Source organism: Cupressus sempervirens, chromosome 8 (assembly GCF_028749045.1).
Source record: "Cupressus sempervirens isolate cs-2001-9-10 chromosome 8, ASM2874904v1, whole genome shotgun sequence".
In the NCBI taxonomy this organism is placed as follows: domain Eukaryota; kingdom Viridiplantae; phylum Streptophyta; class Pinopsida; order Cupressales; family Cupressaceae; genus Cupressus; species Cupressus sempervirens.
In genome coordinates, this window is record NC_143125.1 from 642,681,089 (window position 1) to 642,701,167 (window position 20,079).

Sequence of the window (20,079 nt, forward strand, 5' to 3'; positions counted from 1 at the left end):
ATGATAAGAGGATAAGCCTATAAAGATGTAGCACAAAAAATAATATCATAGACACCATGTGCTAAATTAGGAGTGTGAATAACTATGTTGTCTACATGACAAATCAGTTAATTATGCAAACTCCAATGTTGTAGACACCATGTGCTAAATTAGAGTTGCTTACTCCAATGTTGTCAACACGACAACTCATAAGAGTAGGAAAACTCATAAGTGTCTCACCAAATAAATAATAAAATAATGCATTAACCTAAGTAAACTTAAGTAAAGTGTAAATAGTAAATACTTATTTAGACCAATAGCATGTTATATTTCCTATTCGTATGATGGTTAGCATATGATAGATGATGTGGTTGATTTATTGGATTATCTAATGTTTACTTTTAGCATGTTAGATTTCCTTATTCTTATGTTGTAGCACATTTTGGTGGTGACGTCCTCATAAGCTAACACTGACGATTTGGTTAGTAGTTTGGGATGTTACCCATAGGGGGTGGATAAGATCCATGACGGTCTTATGATGCTATTGACAATTGGGAGGAACTGCATACTTAGTTTGTTATTTTTGCACATTGTGATGTTTCTTTTGTACACTATGATGTTGCTTTTAGTACATCTTTTTTTACTGTTATGATTTTAGATGGATAGATGTTCCTCTTTCTTGTTCATGGCATCTTGTTGTTTATGCACTCGAGTGTTCATTCCTCAATCTGTGTGGATCCGATACTCTTCAATGTGGAGGTTTTTTTTCCCATTTCATCCTTTATTTTGGCACTTAGAGTAATTATTTCTTTCTTTAGGTGACCATGCATCAACATTAGGAAATACTTTAAAGTATTGCATGTCCAAAGGAGAAGAATTTTACGATACTGGAAAGTATCACATGCCCTGCAAACTCTATTGTGGGACACTCTGTTGTATTGCATGCCTCTTGGAGAAAGGTCATACAATATTGGTAAAGTAATACATGCCTTCTTGAGAAGTGTCACCCAAACCTTGACTATATCACACACCTTCATTAGAAAGGTTGTTCGATACTAGAAAGTATCGTACTGTATTGATTCAAAGTATCACCTGGGTTTTGGAAAACCCTGTCTAAGTAGACAAAGGGCACTTATTTGTTTGACTAGAAGTTTTTTAGAGGTGTTTTGGATAACCTTTATGGTGTTCTCAAATAAATTGGAATTGGATTTTGAATTCATAATGTTTCAAATTTAGAATCATTTGTGTTCTTTCATGGTTTGTCATTTTTTTTGGTAGTGATGTTTGGAGATTTATTGGTTGCTTGAATTTTTGGTTTAGTCTTTCATTGTAATCTTTGTGATCTATGTATGATGTTGTCATGTGCATTCATACTTGTACAAAATCAATATCTTGGCTTAAATTGAATCCTTGTTCCAAGGATCTCTGGGCAAGGCATTACAACTTCTGCTAAAGTTGTGAATCCCTTATCAAAGGTTTTCACCAACTCCATGGCCTACGACTGCAAGTTTGGAGTAACTATAGTTGTAGTAACTCTCTTTTGCATTCTGTCCAAGACTTTAGTTAATGTCTTCTCGAAAGACTTTATTGATTTTTTATTCTCAAACAACTTAATATGCTCATCAAGCATTTTTTATCCTCATCATTTGATGTCACTACTACTGATGTTGCAACAAATATAGTTGTTGGAGCTACATAAGGTATGTCAAACTCATTTTGTAAGACTAATTTTCCCATTTTTGACTCCACATGTTTTAGATTGGGCAAGAATTTTGATTCCTACATCACAATATTCCATTTTTGCTTGAGTTTAGAGTCTTCATTTAATTTCTTCCTTCTCTCTTCCTTTTTCTTATTTCTTTCCTCTTCCTTTTTCCTCTTCTTTTCCTCCTCTACTTCTTCTTTTTCTCTTCTTATTTGTTTCCTCTTCTTCATCATCAAAACTGGTGTATTCTATGATATTGCCAATAATAGTTTGGCCAACTATTGGAAAAGGATTTTCTTTAAAATCTACAGTTATGTGTGTACTATCCACTTGAATGGATTTAGTATCCATAATGATATGTGGTAGTGAGAGTTTCTACTATGTCTCTTCTACTTCTTCCTCATCATTGGAGGGTGTACCTACTTGTACATACACTAGGCTCTCAAGTTTAGACTATGCACTCACTTTAGGCACTATAGTCATATATTTTACAATTGCCTCCTTAGTTTATTTCCTTACATCCTCATAATTTCCTCCCATCAAAGGAATTTCTCTTCTTTTGTTCCTTAGAAAGGGCTAAATACCCTTCAAAATTCTATTTGATTTCTCCTTAGAATCAACATCACATAGTTTATTTATCATTGTGATCCTCATATTCATATCTTCCTCTAATATTCCCCCTTTCCTATTTACAAGCCTATTATATAGATCCTTTGGTATCTTATTCTATATATTCTCAAACCTTTAATTCCTCAAAATCATGTTCCTTATAATGACATTTTCTAATTGCCTTTTATCCATATTACTATACAAATTATAATATTTATTCAATTGTACAAAATCACCATTATTAATAACTTCCATGTTAAGGTTTTATACCTTTGACTTCCATGCTTTCTTTCTAGCTACTATTCTTCCTTCTTGCACATTTTGGACTACTGGTCCATCTTTTGTTTCATCCTCATGATCACTGAATTGCAATGCTTTTCTTCTCTTTCCAAGTCCGTTGGTGGTCTGCTTGATCCTTTTCTTTATTGTTGGTTTAGGTTCATGCTTCAACTTCACCAATCTCTTTGATTTACTTTGCACAATAGATGATGCTACCTTTGGCTATCTTCTAGGCTGATCACTCCTTGCTCTAATTGGTTGCACTGGTGTAAATACTGCATATGGTGCAATTGGTGCTTGCACGCATGGTTGTGCTAATGTCACACCCTCTGAAGGTCTTACAACTACAATGTGAGTTTCTGCCAATAGTTTAGTTTATCCATTGGCCTTCATTTCTAGTGCAATACCTTTTATTTCATTGAACTCTTTCCTAGTCATGTTTGATTCCTTAAGGATGGAATATATCTCTTTTTCTACCTTTTTCTTGCATTCTTTGTTGTATAGTTTAGACTGAACTATTTTTATTTTCTCGTCATATTTTCCCCATCTAGGACACTTTGTGTCCTTCTTAAATTCAATAATAATCTATGCATACCTTTCTATAAGCTTTGCACTCATCTCATATCCCATAGGCTCTATAAATTTGACTCTAGGAATTACTGCTTCTATGCAGATGATGTCAATTTCCACAATGAAGCATATTTCTTCCTTGTATTTCTCTACCATAGAGAGAGATATTCTATACCTTTATTTCATCTCATATTGGAAACTCTTCATCATTCTATCGATGCCATCATCTTTGACATTTTTTGGTTTTCATCTGTAGCACTGAGTCACCAATTTCACTGTGCACTCACTGCTATCCCAACTTATCAATGTAGGAGACTTCCTTGTAGCATGGAAGAATAGATGAGTCAACAAGGACTCAAATCTGAAAATTGCATTCTTTGTCTTTTTAATCTTTGCAATGTTGTCCAATATTTGCAATATAATAATCTCACATAAATTAACCTCTCTTGCTTGCATAGCCATTACATAAGTTGCATGTAAAAATCCAGTCAATATTGAGTTAACTCTTAATCCATGGTTCAACTTGTACCCTAATATCTTGGTTAACAAATTTACTCCTTTATTTTGAATGGAGTTTACCATCATGTTTCTTCCATTAAACATTGTGTTTAGGTTTGTCTCAACCATCTTCTTGACATTCTTCTCATTGACAGGATAGCAACCTTCATTACTCAATCCTATGACCTTGCGAATTAGGTCATTGTCACTAACAATATTCTCATCTCCTTACCAAAACATATCATCATGTACCCTACTCAAAATGATTTAGGTCCAATTATGATTTTCAAACTCCATATAAAACATATACTTCACTAGATTAAAATTTTCTAGGTGCACATACTTAGACTTCTAGGATAAGTCGATGTTGCACATCTTTTCCAAATCCTCATGAATCTCTTCATCGCCTACGCTCTCAATGATGTAGGAGCATCCAAAGGTATAAGGGCAAATCTGTGTCACCCAAAAAAATTTACTTAGACTTAGTTTCTGTTTCATGTCTTTACATTTTTGGATACCCATTTGGGTCAAATAAAGGTTCTAACTCTCACAGTTCAACTATCAGTGTGCTAGAAAATCTTGAAAAAAATAGGAGCATGCAATTTGGCCATCATTTTGGTGACCTAGAAGGTGTGAATTGGCCAAATGAATGTAATTGTGATTTAGAGCATTCCAAAAAAAGAATCAGGTCAAAAGGCCCCATGGTTTGAAAGTTATTACAGTTTTTCGAGTTTTGGAGACCTCCTAAGAATGCTTCAAAGTTAGGTTAGGGGCATTAAATGACCTCAAAAGGGGCCAAAAAATGGGGGAAAAGTGAAGCTTTCCATAAGGCTATAGAGTGCTTGAAGAGCTTTCTGGAAATGTAAATGGTTCATCAATCAAAGCTATGGTTCAAAAGTTATGCCTCTGGTGGAAAGAGGTCTAATTGGAAAGAAATAGAAGAGGAAAGGAGAAGATCACAAGATGGGATCGCATGGTGGACAAATTGAAGAAGCAGTTCATTCCTGTGGACTATGAGCTTGATTTGTTTAAGAAGATGCATGGGTTAAAGCAAGTAGGAAGATCAGTCCAAGAATATACAGAGGAATTTTACCGACTCTTGATTAGAGTGGGACATGTAGAAGCAAATAAGGAGAAGGTTGCTCATTATATCAGTGGGTTGCGACCTAGCATCCAGGAGGAATTAAGTCTGGTAAGAATGACTAGTGTTGAAGAGGCATACCAATTTTCCCTATGAGTTGAAGAGAAGTTGAATAAAAGGTTTGATGGAAGACAAAGAGGGCGCGGTCAAGGAGGAAGGGGAAGCGGTAGGTCATCTGGAGGCCGCAATGAAACCCAAAAGAAAAATGAAGATGAGGGTACTAGCAAGAACCAGAGGAATGAGGGTTTCAACCTATCCCGTGACCAAGACTTTGGAAATTAGAGAGAAAGAGGTAGAGGACGTGGACAAGGAAGAGGAGGCTTCCATGGCACCTGTTTCCATTGCAATGAAGAAGGTCATCGTGCCTTTGAATGCACTCAACGACAAGGAAGGAAAGATAGGAGAGCCAAGGGCCAAGCTAGGGTTGCTCATGTGGATGAAGATGCACAATCATCACATTCAGAGGATGCAGAAAGAGGAGAGACCTTGGTAAATGAAAGAGTCTTACTAAGTGGTGAGATTGAACCAGGACAACGGAGGAGTTTGTTCTGTACCAGATGCAAGTGTGAGGATAAATGTTGTGACGTGATCATTGATGGTGGTAGCACTGATAACTTGGTATTAGAAGAGATGGTCTCTAAGTTGAAGCTCAAGAGGGAGAAACATCCCCAGCCCTATCGGATTGCTTGGGTAAAAGATGATCATAAGGTCCTAGTAAGTGAACAATGTTTAGTGAAATTCAAAATTGGGAGTTACCATGATGAAGTTCTCTGTGATGTTATTTCGATGGATGTTTTCCATCTATTGTTGGGTAGACCATGGCAGTTTGATAGAAATGCAGTACATGATGGACATGCAAACACATACTCTCTAACAAAGGATGGAGTTCGCCACAAATTGAAGCCCATGAAAAAGGAAGGTGAAAAGGTATGTAGCAGTGCTAGGATTTGTCTTGTTGATGAAAGGAAGTTTTTAGATGGCATGAAACATCAGCATATGTGCTATGCTTTGATTCCTAGGAAAGATAAAGAAGGTAGTAGTGAAATGCCACTTGAAGTTTCAGATTTACTAGGGGAGTTTGGAGATATTATCTCTGATAATGTTCTAGATGGATTGCCACCAGTAAGGCAAATCAGTCATCAGATAGATCTGATTCCAGGAGCTAGTTTGTCGAACAAAGCTGCTCACAAGATGACTCCTACTAAAACAAAGGAACTAAATAGATAGGTTCAAGAGTTGTTGAGGAAGGGCTTGATTCGAGAGAGCCTGAGTCCATGTGTAGTACCTGCAGTACTTGCACCAAAGAAGGATGGAGAGAGGATGATGTGTATAGATTCTCGAGCTATAAATAGGATCACCATCAAGTACTGGTTTCCTTTTCCAAGGATGGATGATATTATGGAATGCTTGAGTGGAGCTCAGTACTTCACAAAGATAGATCTGAAGAGTGGTTATCACCAGATATGGATTTGAGAAGGAGATGAGTGGAAAACAGCCTTCAAGACCAAGGAGGGTCTTTATGAGTGGTTAGTCATGCCCTTTGGATTGATGAACACCCCAAGCACCTTCATGTGGCTCATGAATGAGGTACTTAAGAAGTTCTTGGGAAAATTTTTTATCGTCTATTTGGATGATATTTTAATTTTCAGCAAGACTTTGGAAGAACATTTATTGCATATTTTTAGTGTCCTTGAAAGGCTAAGGGAAGAGAAACTGTCAATTAATCTAAAAAAGTGTAACTTTGCAAAAAGGGAGTTAGTCTATTTGGGGTTTGTTATATCACCTGAAGGTCTCAAAATGGATCCAGAGAAGGTAAAAGCCATCTTGGAATGGCCTACTCCAAGGTCTACTACTGAGGTAAGATCATTTCATGGTCTGGTTAGTTTTTACAGGAAGTTTATTAAGAATTTCAGTGGCATATGTGCACCCCTAACTGATAAAATAAGAGGGGATAGAAAAGAGTTCAAATGGACTGCAACAACTACGAGAAGTTTTGAATTGCTGAAGAAGAAGGTAACAGAACAGCCTATGTTGGCACTTCTAGATTTTAGAAAGGTTTTCCAGGTAGATTGTGATGCCAGTGGCAGTGCTATTGGGCTGTATTAAGCCAAGAAGGTAAGCCTATTTCATATTTTAGTGAAAAATTGAATGATGCAAAGAAGAAGTATTCTATTTATGATCAAGAGTTCTATGCAATAGTTCAGGCCTTAAAGAAATGGAGGCATTATTTATTGCCAAAAGAATTTGTTTTGTATATTGATCATCAGGCATTACAGTACCTAAATAGCCAAGGTAAATTAAATTAGAGGCATATGAAGTGGGTAGAGTTCTTGCAGAGCTATACATTTGTGTTGAAGCATAGAAGTGGAAAATCTAACAAGGTTGTAGATGCAATGAGTAGGAGACAATTGTTGCTTACAGTAATGTAGGTTGAAGTAGTTGGGTTTGATGAACTCAAGAATTTGTACCCCGAGGATCCTGATTTTGTTGAAGCATGGAAAGCTTGTAAAGAACCTATTGTTGTAGATAGAACCAAGTGGTTAGACTATTTGATTCAGGATGGCATGTTGTTCAAAGGTAGTCAATTGTGCATTCCAAGGAGTTTCATGAGGGAAAATCTAATTAAGGAGAAACACAGTGGAGGGATGGTAGGACATTTTGGTCGAGATAAGACCATTGCCATTCTTAGAGAACATTATTTTTGGCCTCAAATTACACAGGATGTGAAGATGTTTGTACAGAGTTGCCAGGTTTGTCAAGTTGCCAAGGGGTTTAGTCACAATACTGGCCTATATCAGCCATTGCCTATTCCATCAAGGCCATGGGAGGACATAAGTATGGATTTTGTTCTTGGATTGCCAAGGACACAAAGGGGTAATGACTCAGTATTCATGGTGGTTGATAGGTTCTCCAAAATGGCACATTTCATTCCATGCCACAAAACTCATGATGTTGTCCATATTGTAGACTTGTTTTTCAAAGAGGTGGTAAGACTACATGGTCTTCCAAGGAGTATAGTTTTTGACAGAGACACTAAATTTGTGGGGTATTTCTGAAGGACATTATGGAAAAAGTTGAGAACAGACTTGAAATTCAGTTCCACGCATCACCCACAAACTGATGGCCAAACAGAAGTGGTAAACAGAAGTCTGGGCAATTTGCTGAGATGTTTAGTTGGGGATAAGCAAAAGGGATGGGATTTAATTCTACCACAGGCAGAGTTTGCTTATAATAACTCTATAAATAGGAGTACTGGAAAATCACCATTCCAAATTGTATATGGGAATAGCCCAAGGACTGCACCAGAGCTAAAGAAGATAGAACATGGGGAGAGGACAAGTGCTGAAGCTGAGGAATTTGTTGAACATATCAAGCGTCTACATGAGGAGGTTCAGGCACACATAACCAAGATGAATCAAGAGTATAAAGCTAGCGCTGATCAAAGGAGAAGACATAAGGAATTCCAAGTAGGGGATCTAGTCATGGTGCACTTACGAAAAGAAAGATTTCTAGCCGGTACTTACAACAAGCTAAAAATGAAGAAATTTGGCCCCTGCAAAATTTTGAAGAAACATGACTCAGGAAATGCATATGAGGTGGAGCTGCTAGATGGTATTCACATTTCTCCCATTTTCAACATTGTAGATTTAATAGAGTATCATGATGATGGTGCAGATGAGGAGCTGGTGTTAAAGCCATGTCCAATTCCTGCTTCTAAGAAGGAGGAGATAGAAGACATTCCTGATCATCATGTGGGTAGGAGTACCAGAAATAGGCAATATGAAGAGTATTTGGTCAAATGGAAAGGACGGTCGATCGAGGACTCAACTTGGATTTCAGCAACTGAGGTTTCCCATTTGGGATTTCCTCTACCATCCATAAAGTGACAGGGTTACTTTTCAATCTACCCTGGGTGTCTGATGCAGGAGCATCTAGAGGTATAAGGGCAATCCTGTGTCACCCAAAAAAATGTACTTAGACTTAGTTTTTGTTTCATGTCTTTACATTTTTGGATACCCATTTGGGTCAAATAAAGGTTCCAACTCTCACAGTTCAACTATCAGTGTGCTAAAAAATCTTGAAAAAAATAGGAGCATGCAATTTGGCCATCATTTTGGTGACCTAGAAGGTGTGAATTGGCCAGATGAATGTAATTGTGATTTAGAGCATTCCAAAAAAAGAATCAGGTCAAAAAGCCCCACGGTTTGAAAGTTATTGCAATTTTTTGGGTTTTGGAGACCTCCTAAGAATGCTTCAAAGTCAGGTTAGGGGCATTAAATGACCTTGAAAAGGGCTGAAAAATGGGGGATGAGTGAAGCTGGTCCATAAGGCTATAGAGCACTTTGAGAGCTTTTTGAAAATGTAAACGGTTCGTCAATCGGAGCTACGGTTCAAAAGTTATGCCTCCCAGAAGTTCGATTACCGTTTCTAGATTCTTCTAGATTTGTGCCAACTTCTACCATAGCTTTCAGAACCTTCTATTTGGTTGGTGGATGCCTACTAGCACTTTCTAGAATGTACTCCTAGTCCTTAACCCTTTGGGGTCTATTTAAGGAGATTTTTGGCATTGTAAAAGGCAGTTCAGAGTGGAGTTTGAGAGGAGGTACTGAAAGGAGAAATTATCTCCAGATTTATGATATTGTAAGCCCTTAGGGCATGTTTTGAAGTTTATTTTCCTCTACTATTGTACTAGCTTATTTTCTCAGTTAATATAATTTTCCCTTTTCTGTTGTGTCCATTTTGTCTTGAGTTGTGTCCCCATCACTGAATCTTACAGTGGATTTAATTTCTAATATCCTTGACATGTAACACAATTTCCAAAACTTGCAAAAATGTGCCCAACGGATCATCCAATAACAAAACAAATAGATGTTTCAAAAATTCATATTGTGGTCTATCACTCACATCATATACATTATGACTACCCATTAAAATTGTAACTATAAATACTGAAATACTAGATTGAAACTTCACAAAATACCTTAAAAACATGATTTAGGGCTTTTGCAACTTTTTGCTTTACAATCTTTACTTATCACTTCAATTCATTATTAAAATGCTCTTCAATTCACTAAAGATACTTTGCATGAACAAATGGTACATACAATCTTACTTGCAATCCTTTAATCATTCCAAATTACACTAAGCATTAAGTGCACATCTATCACAGATTCAAATATTGTCTCTGTTTACTAGTAAACTTGATTTCTTAATTCTTGCTCACTACAATCATATCAAGAATTGTGCACTTGACCATACCCTTCTTTCTATGTCCTTAAGCTCCTGTTAGCTATGCAACTTCCAACTCTCTCTCAAACATCAGTTCTAGCCAACTGATGCACTACCACAACTAAAACTACTTAATTTAGGTAGGATGAGTCACAAACAATGTATGACTTCAATGTCTTGTTAGGTGCATTGAAAAATTGATATTCCAAAATTTTTAAAGAGCTTTCTAGATCTTTAGCTATCACAAATGCTTCCTTGAATTCATCAACATGTTCCTTAATTTCTTCCCTCCGACTGTTGTCACCACCATTATCATTCCTTTTGTCATTTCTATTGTTGTTCCTTCTGTTATTTTGCTTCTAGTTAAATTATCTTTTGTCCATTTTATTGGAAGCATAAATGCTAATGATATTCTTATGGGGGAGTATTGTTGAAACATGATTAGATCATTATTATGATGATATGTTACATTCATGACTATGTTCGTCATTGATGTCAACAGAGTATTTTTCTATGGTATCTGATAGAAGAACAATGGTAAAGATCAAGTTGGTAATGATAGATCATTGAGTATTTTCACTAGAAAGGTTAATGAGAGATACTGCTAATGTCTAACATATGCAACTAACCTTAGGAGCAAAAGATATTAAGTCTGGAAGAAGTTATGCAAGTTTTGGTGAAGACTATTCTAAGATAGAGTTTACAAAAGCATGTAATGGTAAAATTGTTATATCTCTTAGCAAAGTTGTTATTTTGAGAAGCAAGGTTAAAAGTGTGTAGAAGACATGTCGGATATGATGTGTCTAAGTTTTCTCATCATAATATTACATGTATGAAAATTTATTCAAGCTACAAGGTGACATATTGTTGTTATCGCTAAGTATAATATGTTCTTGATGAGGTCCTATAATAATTAGTTGAAAAGGTGTAATAGCTAACTAAGGGAATTTTTTTATGAATTCAATATAAAGGAAGGACATTTTACTTTGTTATGTATGAAAGAAAGAAGCAACCACAAAGAGTGGAGTAGAAGAGAAACACGTTAATTGTGAAGATAAGTAGAGCATAACAAAGTTGGAGAAAATTTCGTTATTGAGGTTTTCTTTTGAGATTCCAAGTTTGATATTTGGATCCAAGGTTTGTGACCTAGTCTATAAGGTCTGATAGTGATTGGTTTTGTTGATAGGACAAAGGAGAGAGGATAAATCACAATACAAACAATTATTCTATAATGAATAGTTGAGATATCAATTGCACAGTGAAGTTCAGTGGTCTTTCCCTAGAAGCTATTTGGACAGTGGGTTGTTCTACCTTCTAAAACTTCTAACAGTGTTGGCACACTCCTAATAGGGTTGGAATCTACTAATAGGGATTCAAAATCTCCTAATAGGGATTCTTATGTACTGAATGTATTTATAGATTCCTAATAGGTTCCATCCTCTAACAAGGAATATATATCAATATATCTTTGTGGGCATCATTCCCACCAAGGTTTTCCCTCTAATCAAGGGTTTCCCTAGTTAAGAAATCTAGTATAATTGTGTATGTGTATTTTGTTATGGTTGATGTTTACTTTGATTAAATGGTTAAGACTAATTAAGGTTTGATAAAACTTTTAATTGGTAACTGATTCACTCCCCACTTAGTTATCTTAATGGATTATCATTTCTAACAATTGGTGTCAGAGTAGCAGATCCTTGAAAATAAAGTTTAACAACTTTGGGATATCCATGACTAACATATTTAGAAAGGATAGTTTGAAGTTTGATGGAACAAATTATGACATCTAGAAGGAAAAGGTGAAGACACATCCACTATGTATGGATACAAGATATTAGATCTTGACAAATTTAGATAAGACAATTATTGTTAAAAGTGCATAGGAAACTTGTACTAAGGATGAGAGAAAACTTTTCATGTGCAACATGAGAGCTAAAGAAGCACTATTGTCTACACTTCCTAAAATAGAGTACAACCAAGTAAAAATAGTTGATACTTCTCATAATATTTGGAAAATTTTGGAAAATAGTTTTGAAGGTGATGAGCATTCTAAGAAAATCAGGCTACAAAGTTGGATTTGTGCATTTCAAGAAGCTAAAATGATGAGAGATGAATATATAAGAACATATTTATGTAGAATATCAAAATTACAACAAGTATTAGATCTCAAGGAGGAACCAAAGAAGATGATGAGGTGATCTAGAAGATATTGAAGAGTTTAATGCCACCATTTAAGAAGGTAGTTCAAATGATATATTTGTTGATCTCTTGTACCAAATATTTGTTGGAATTAAAGATAGAGTAACTAAGAGGGAGGTGAATCAGTTACTCACAAAAATTAATCCAAAAATCCCTTAGATGTCTTAATGATCTAGTTACTGCTTTTACTCGGTAAACAACTGCTGTAACTTGATAAATTAAACTATTACTTTCTTTTCAAGCATTCATGCATGTAATTGAAAATAAAGTGAACACAAGAGACACTAGATTTAACGTGGAAACCCAATATGGGAAAAAAAACCAAGTAACTAGTCACCAATTTTTCACTCTTCTAAGGTGAGCCCTGTTAGGAGCCAACCCTATTAAAGGTTAAAATACACACTATTAGTTGTGACCCTTTTAGAGGATTTAATCACCTTGCTAGGAGTGGCCTTGCTAGAGGTCTTTAGAACAATTCAACTGAATTGTCACCTTGTTAGAGGATTTATAAAATGGTTGTTAAACCAACTCTGTTAAGAGATTTGAAATCACTACTACAATGGTCAGAAAGCAACAATGAATTGACCTAAAAAAGATGCAACTAAATTTGCTGGATATAGGTCTCTATTTAGCATCATTATATCCAACTTGATAAAATATGACTCTACAACTCCTCAATGATCTCTGATCATCCTTCAAATTTGCTTCCATAATAATCAGTCTTCACATAATATTAACTTCTCATATCTCCACATCATGCTACTTTGAATTTGCAACTTGAATTCTTACTTATACCATTCAAGTTGTCAAGTTGGCCCATTTACATGTTACATTTATCAATAATCTATTTATTAGTCAGCTACAGATATTACTCTTAATCAAATAAAAGTTATTTCATAAGACAATGAAATCCTTTATTGGCCGACCCTACTTGGTAAGTATTGCTTCCAGGAATTTCCAGAGTTAACCTTCTTAACTCGGTTAACATTACAATATCCTTAAAATCCTTTTGCTGTAGAGTTAGCTCGGTAAGAACTGAATCTTCCAAATTTCCTTTGATGACTGAGTGAACTTGGTAAGAACTATTACTATCATATTTTCTTTGATTACTGAGTGATCTTGGTAAGAACTAAAATGCTTTGATTACCTTGAAAGCTTGGTAAACACTGTCCTTTGCCTTGCTGACCTTCTGAGCTTGGTAGAAACTATCCTTTGCCTTGTTAACCTTTGGAGCTTGGTAGACACTATCCTTTGCCTTGCTGACCTTCTAAGCTTGGTAGACACTATCCTTTGCTTTGCTGACCTTTTGAGCTCGGTAAACACTATCTTTTTCCTCAGCACCTTCTGAGCTTGGTAGACACTATCTGATGACTGATGTGACATTTGTGTGACATAAAAGACAACACATAATTGAAAAATTGTATCCAACAATATTTCACCAAGGAAACATTACTTGGGAGGCTTGAATTAGTTGAGAATGAGCTTAGATAGTCTGAAGAATTTCTAGAATAGAGACAATTTTTAGTGCCCTAAACATTTGACCTAATCTATCAAGGAACACAAGTGCTAGAGGAGATTTTTCTAGTAGTAGTATATCTAATGAGGACAGAAAGATAGGAGTAGCCCTTCTAGTGGGAAGAGATAAAGATGGTAAGAAAATATTTAAATTTTGGACTTTTAATGAGCTTAGTCATTATGCATCTAAGTGTCTTAAAAGAGAGAAAAACTATAAAGGAAAGTTCAAAACTAGAAGATATAGATATTTTTTATATGCCAATGAAGAAGATGATTTTGATGAACAAGCAGGTAAGTGTTAGTGATGATGAAATAAGATTTGTGGCTATTAAAGAAGAAATTCTAGAGAAAATGGCTTTGGTATCATAGGTTGAAAAGAAATTTGATTGGATAATTGATAGTGGTTGTTCACATCATATGAATGGTGATATGAACAAATTTGTTGAATTCAAAAGTTATGATGGAGGCTTATCAAAGTTGGAAACAATGCAACTTGCCATGTTAAAGATATTACATCTATAACTCTTGATGGTAAGACTAACACTAAGGATGTGTATTTTGTTGATGGTTTGAAACAAAATCTTTTGAGTGTTGGACAACTAGTGGATAAAGATTATTAGTTGTAGTTCATAGAGAAGACATGCATGACTAGAGACAAATATGGAAAGGTAATTGGAACATGAACTAGATCTAGAGGTAATGTATTTCAGCTGAATCTCACTAAAATGACATGTTTGATTGCCAAGGTAGATGATAGTTGGTTATAGCATAAGAGATTTTGTCATATAAACTTTTTTAGCATTGTGAAAACTAGTAATATGTTTGTAATTGGAGATTGGCCTAAGATTGTAAAGCCTACTAACACAATTTGCAAGGAGTGTGTATTGGCAAAGCATAACTAAGCTTCTTTTCCCAGTAAGAAGTTTACAACTACAACAAAGTTGGAGATTTTACACATAGATCTTAGTGGTCCTACAAAGACTAAATGATTCTATGGTGAAAGATACTTCATGATTATTGCTGATGACTTTTCTAGAATGATGTGGGTTGCATTTCTTAAAGAAAAATATGAAGCTTTTGACAAGTTCAAGATATTCAAGAATAGAGTTGAGAATGAATTAGATATGAAGACTAAATGATTAATATTAAATAGAGGAGGAGAGTTTACATCAAATGATTCTAACATCTTTTGTGAAGTTAATGGAATCAAAAGATAGTTTTTTGCTCCCAAAACCCCTTAACAAAATGGCATTGCAAAAAGAAGAAATAGGTCAGTAACAAAAGAAATAAGAGATATGTTGGTTGAGAATGATGTATCCAAGATATTTTGGAGAGAAACTATGAATACAATAATATACACTATGAATAGAGTGAAAGTTAGGAAAGATACAAACAAGATCCCTTATGAATTATGGTTTGGTCACTCACCTACAACTAAGTATTTCAAAATCTTTGGTAGTGAATGTTAAATCAAAAGTGATGATGATGATGGTAAATTTGATGCAAAAAGTGATGAAGGTATGTTTCTTGTTTATTCATTGAAAATAAGAGCTTATAGATGTTATAATATAAGAACTAAGACTATTGTTAAAAGTGCACATGTAAGAGTTGATGAGAAATTCAAGATACAAGAAAGAATAGTTGACTACAATTATCATGATGAGAATGTTGTTACTAAAAGGAATGATGAAGTATTCTTTTAAACTAAAAATTATTTTTAGAATGAAGGAGAGCTAAGGAAGGAGAAAAGTTAGGAACCTAGAATAGGGCTAAGATTTGAGATAATAACTCCTACTTCTGGTAAGAATATGACAAAGAATCATCCACTAGAGCAGGTCATCGGTAATAGAGATAAAGGTGTGATGAAAAGAAGAAAAATCAATGAATAAATATGTTTGGAATCTCAAATAGAACCAAAGAATGTAGATGAGGCATCCATAGATGACTGTTGGAAGCAAGCTATGAAAGAAAATTTGGATTAGATAGTGAAGAATGAAACATGGGAATTAGTCTCTAGACCAACAGACAAGAATGTGAGAGGAACAAAATGGGTATTCAAGAACAAGATGAATAAATAAGGTGAAGTTGTAAGGAACAAAGAAATTTTGGTATGTAAAGGTTACTCACAACAAAAAAAAATAGATTATGATGAAACCTATGCTCTTGTAGAAAGAATTGAAGCAATATGGTTATTCTTAGCCTATGCAACACATAAAAAATTCAAGGTATATCATATGGATGAAAAGTCAACATTTTTGAATGGAGAACTTGAAGAAGAGGTATACATATAAAACCCTAAAGGTTTTCCTTTAACAGATGACAAGGACATGGTATGCAAATTGAAGAAAGCATTGTATGGCTTAAAACAAGCACCCATAACCTGGTATATAAGGTTGGACAAGCATTTGACAAAACTTGGATTTAGCAAAGGTATGGAAGACAATAATCTATACTGGAAAGAAATAGATGATGGATTGATGATCTTGGTAATATTTGTAAATGATATCATATTTGGAAGAGGTGATAATGAAAGTAACAAGTTTGTAGAAGAAATTAAGAAGGAATTTGAAATGAATATGATAGGGGAAATGAAATACTTCCTAGGATTACAAATTGTGAAGGATAAAGAAGGAATCTTTATTTCTCAAACTAAGTATTTGAAAGATCTACTAAAAAGATTTAGTTTGGAAACATGTAAACTAGTTGGAACACCTATGATAACTAGACACAAGTTATCTACAAAGGATGAAACACCTGCTGTTGAGTAGAAGAAGTATAGAATATTATTGGAGGATTGCAATATCTGACTCACACGAGGATGGATATAGCAAATACAATTGGAATTGTTGCAATATTTCAAACTGATCCTACACAACAACATTATGCAATAGTTAAAAGGATATTTAGATATCTGAAGGGAACACTAGAGTTTAGATTGTGGTATTAAAAATCTAATAATTTCACTTTATATGCTTATACTAATGCTGATTGGGTAGACAATATGGATGACAGAAAGAGCACCAGTGGAGGAGCATTTTTGCTTGGAGGATGATTGGTCTCTTGGTTAAACAAGAAGCAAGATTATATCTCATAGAGTACAATAGAGGTAGGATATGTTGCAACAACAAACAACTATAATCAAGTTGTTCGGATGAAGCATATGCTGAAGGATATAAGGATAGAATTCAATGAACCTATTGTCATACATTATGATAAGACAAGCATAATGAATATGTTTAAGAATTCAGTGTTGCATTCTAAGACTAAAAACATTTCTATCAAATATCACATGTTGAGAGAGAGAGTTGCAAAAAAAGAAATTATATTGGAGTATGTAAGCACCAAAGAGCAGATTGCAAATATTTTCACCAAGCTTCTTCCTAAAGAGACTTTTGAGTATTTGTGAGGTATGGTAGGGGTTATGCCCCTACCTACATCAGAGTAGATGATGCAAGAGTGCATTAGTCCAATAATATAGAGCACTATGGTTTGTCTAGACTGAATGTTGATGCTTCATATATGGGGGAGTATCTGAGATGGACAGAGTCATCTAGGACTCTCTATAGATGTTGTTTTGAACAATGTCTTTGGACACTTGAGTAGGTCAGAGACAGTTGTTACAGAAATAGATTGTTGCAAAAACCTTTGAAATTGATGTCAAAGGGGGAGAGATTACAACATGAAACAAATTTTGATACATGGAGAAGTTGTAGAGCACATTGAGGTATATAAATAGGGAAAATGATTGATGAAGATGATTTGAAAAGAAAGGATAACAATCTTTAATAGTTGGTATTCTTGGAACTAGATGTCTTTCATCTATGTTGCCATCAATATCAAAGGGGGAGATTGTTGGAAGCATGAATACTGATGATATTCCTATGAGGAGTATTGTAAGAAAATGATTAGATCATTATCATGATGATATGTTACATTAATGACTATGTTTTTCATTGATGTCAACATAGTAGTTTTATGTGATATCTGATAGAAGAACAATGGTAAAGATCAAGTTGGTATGTATAGATCATTGAGTATTTTAACTAGCAAGGTTAATGAGAGATACTACTAAGTGTATAGCATATGTTGCTAACCTTAGGATCAAAATATATTAAGTCTAGAAGAAGTTATGCAAGTTTTGGTGAAGATTGTTCTAAGATAGAGTTTACAGAAGTAAGTTTTGGTAAACTTGTTATATATCTTAGCAGAGTTGTTATTTTGAGAAGCAATGTTAAAGGCATGTGAAAGACATGTTGGAAATGACATGGCTAAGCTCACTCATCATTATATTACATGTACATAAAGTTATTCAAGTTACAAGGTGAAAAATTAATGTTATCGCTAAGTATAACATGTTATTAATGAGGTCTTATAATAATTAATTGAGAAGGTGTAATAGCTAACTTGGGAATTTTTTTTATAGATTTAGTATAAAGGAAGGACATTTTTCTTTGTTATGTATGGAAGAAAGAAACAAGTTAATTGTGAAGATAAGAAGAGCAGAGCAAAGTTGGAGAAAACTTTGTTGCTGAGGTTTTATTTTGAGATCCGAGGTTTGATATTTGGATTTGAGGTATATAACCTAGTCTACAAAGTTTGATAGTGATTGTTCTAGTTGACAAGATAGAGGAAAGAGGATAAAGCACAATACAAACAATTATTATACAAGGAATAGTTGAGAGATTAGTTGGATAGTGAAGTTCAGTGGTCTTGCCCTAGAAGCTATTTGGACAGTGGGTCCTTCTACATTCTACAACTCCTAACGGGGCTTCAAAGTCTCCTAACTAGGACTCTTATGTACTGAATGTGTTTATAGACTCCTAATAGGATCCATCCTCTAATGAGGAATATATATATATATATATATATATATGTATGTATGTATGTATGTATGTATGTATGTATGTATGTATGTATGTATGTATGTATGTATGTATGTATGTATGGGCATCATTCCCATTGGGGTTTTCCCTTTGATTAAGGGTTTCCCTAGTGTTGGTGTAAATAGGTATTTACTATTTACTCTTTACTTAAGTTTACTTAGGTTAGTGCATTATTTTATTATTTATTTTTATGAGACACTTAGGAGTTTGTGCACTTTTTTGAGTTGTCATGTTGACAACACAGAAGTATGCAACTCTAATTATGCACATGGTGTCTACAACACTGGAGTGTGCATCATTCACTGAGTTGTCATGTAGACAACATAGTTATTCGCACTCCTAATTTAGCACATATTTTTTACAACACTGATTTGTGTGTCACACCATTGTAGGCTTATCCTCTCATCATTGCACTTACTTCCATGCTTAATGGAGGATAACCCATATCTAGTGGGCATGTGCCTGGTTGTATGACTTATCATGATATTGATTCTGAGGCATTCTAGATGCATCTTAGAGACCTTTATATTCAGGCACTCCTAGTGTACTTGTACATTGTATTGAATACTATACAGTTATTCTGATCATACTCCAGTGTAAATTGTGTTTGTGTTTTGAGTTCCTTGGTCTTGTGTGAATTTTGTCCTAAGATAGATTCTTACATGGTATCAAAGCTAAGGGAGATACTTGTCACATAGCCATTAGAGACCTCATAGCTTCATCTCTCAAAGGGACCTAATTTAGATTCGAAGCATCAATAGCAATTGGGAGCATCTAGAACCGAAGTGGACCTCACCATTGCATCCAAAGTGATGATTCGGTGAATATTGACTATAAATTTTCCTATTTTAGGCCATAGTTGACCATGAGGCAATTTTTTTTTGCAAATTGAAACCTGAAGGCCTGATTTGCAAAGCTAGGTATAGTCTTTATTTGATCTATTAAATTCATTTTTCAGATCAGTTTAATTTTGCAATTTTTCTTCATTTTTTGAAATTATTTTCTACCCAATTGGGCATATAGAGAAAAAAAATTTGGTCTAGGTATCAGGTAGTCACACCCTAGCCATAAACTTGTGTGAAATATTTCATAGAAAATATTCCTATATTATTACATTCGGTGAGCTTAATAAAATTTTTAGCGGCAAGCATATTTATCATTTTTTGGTGTAGCAACGGTCAATTTGCCAGCCACAAAACATTTTTTGGTTGAGCACTTTCAACCCAAAGAAAACAACTTCCAACTCGCAGGCACCCTTTTTTTTAAGTGATCCATTGGCTATCTTTTAAACATTGCTAGGTTCATCCACACATTACATGTGGGACAAAATTGGCAAAGACCCGATGTATTTCCCATAATTAGAAAATAGTTTCCAGTAGCTAAAAAGTCCACCAGTGGCAATTGTTCCCTATGACCTCCAACAACGATGAACACAAGGCAACACCAAAATGGTACTCACTCAGTCCATGTCG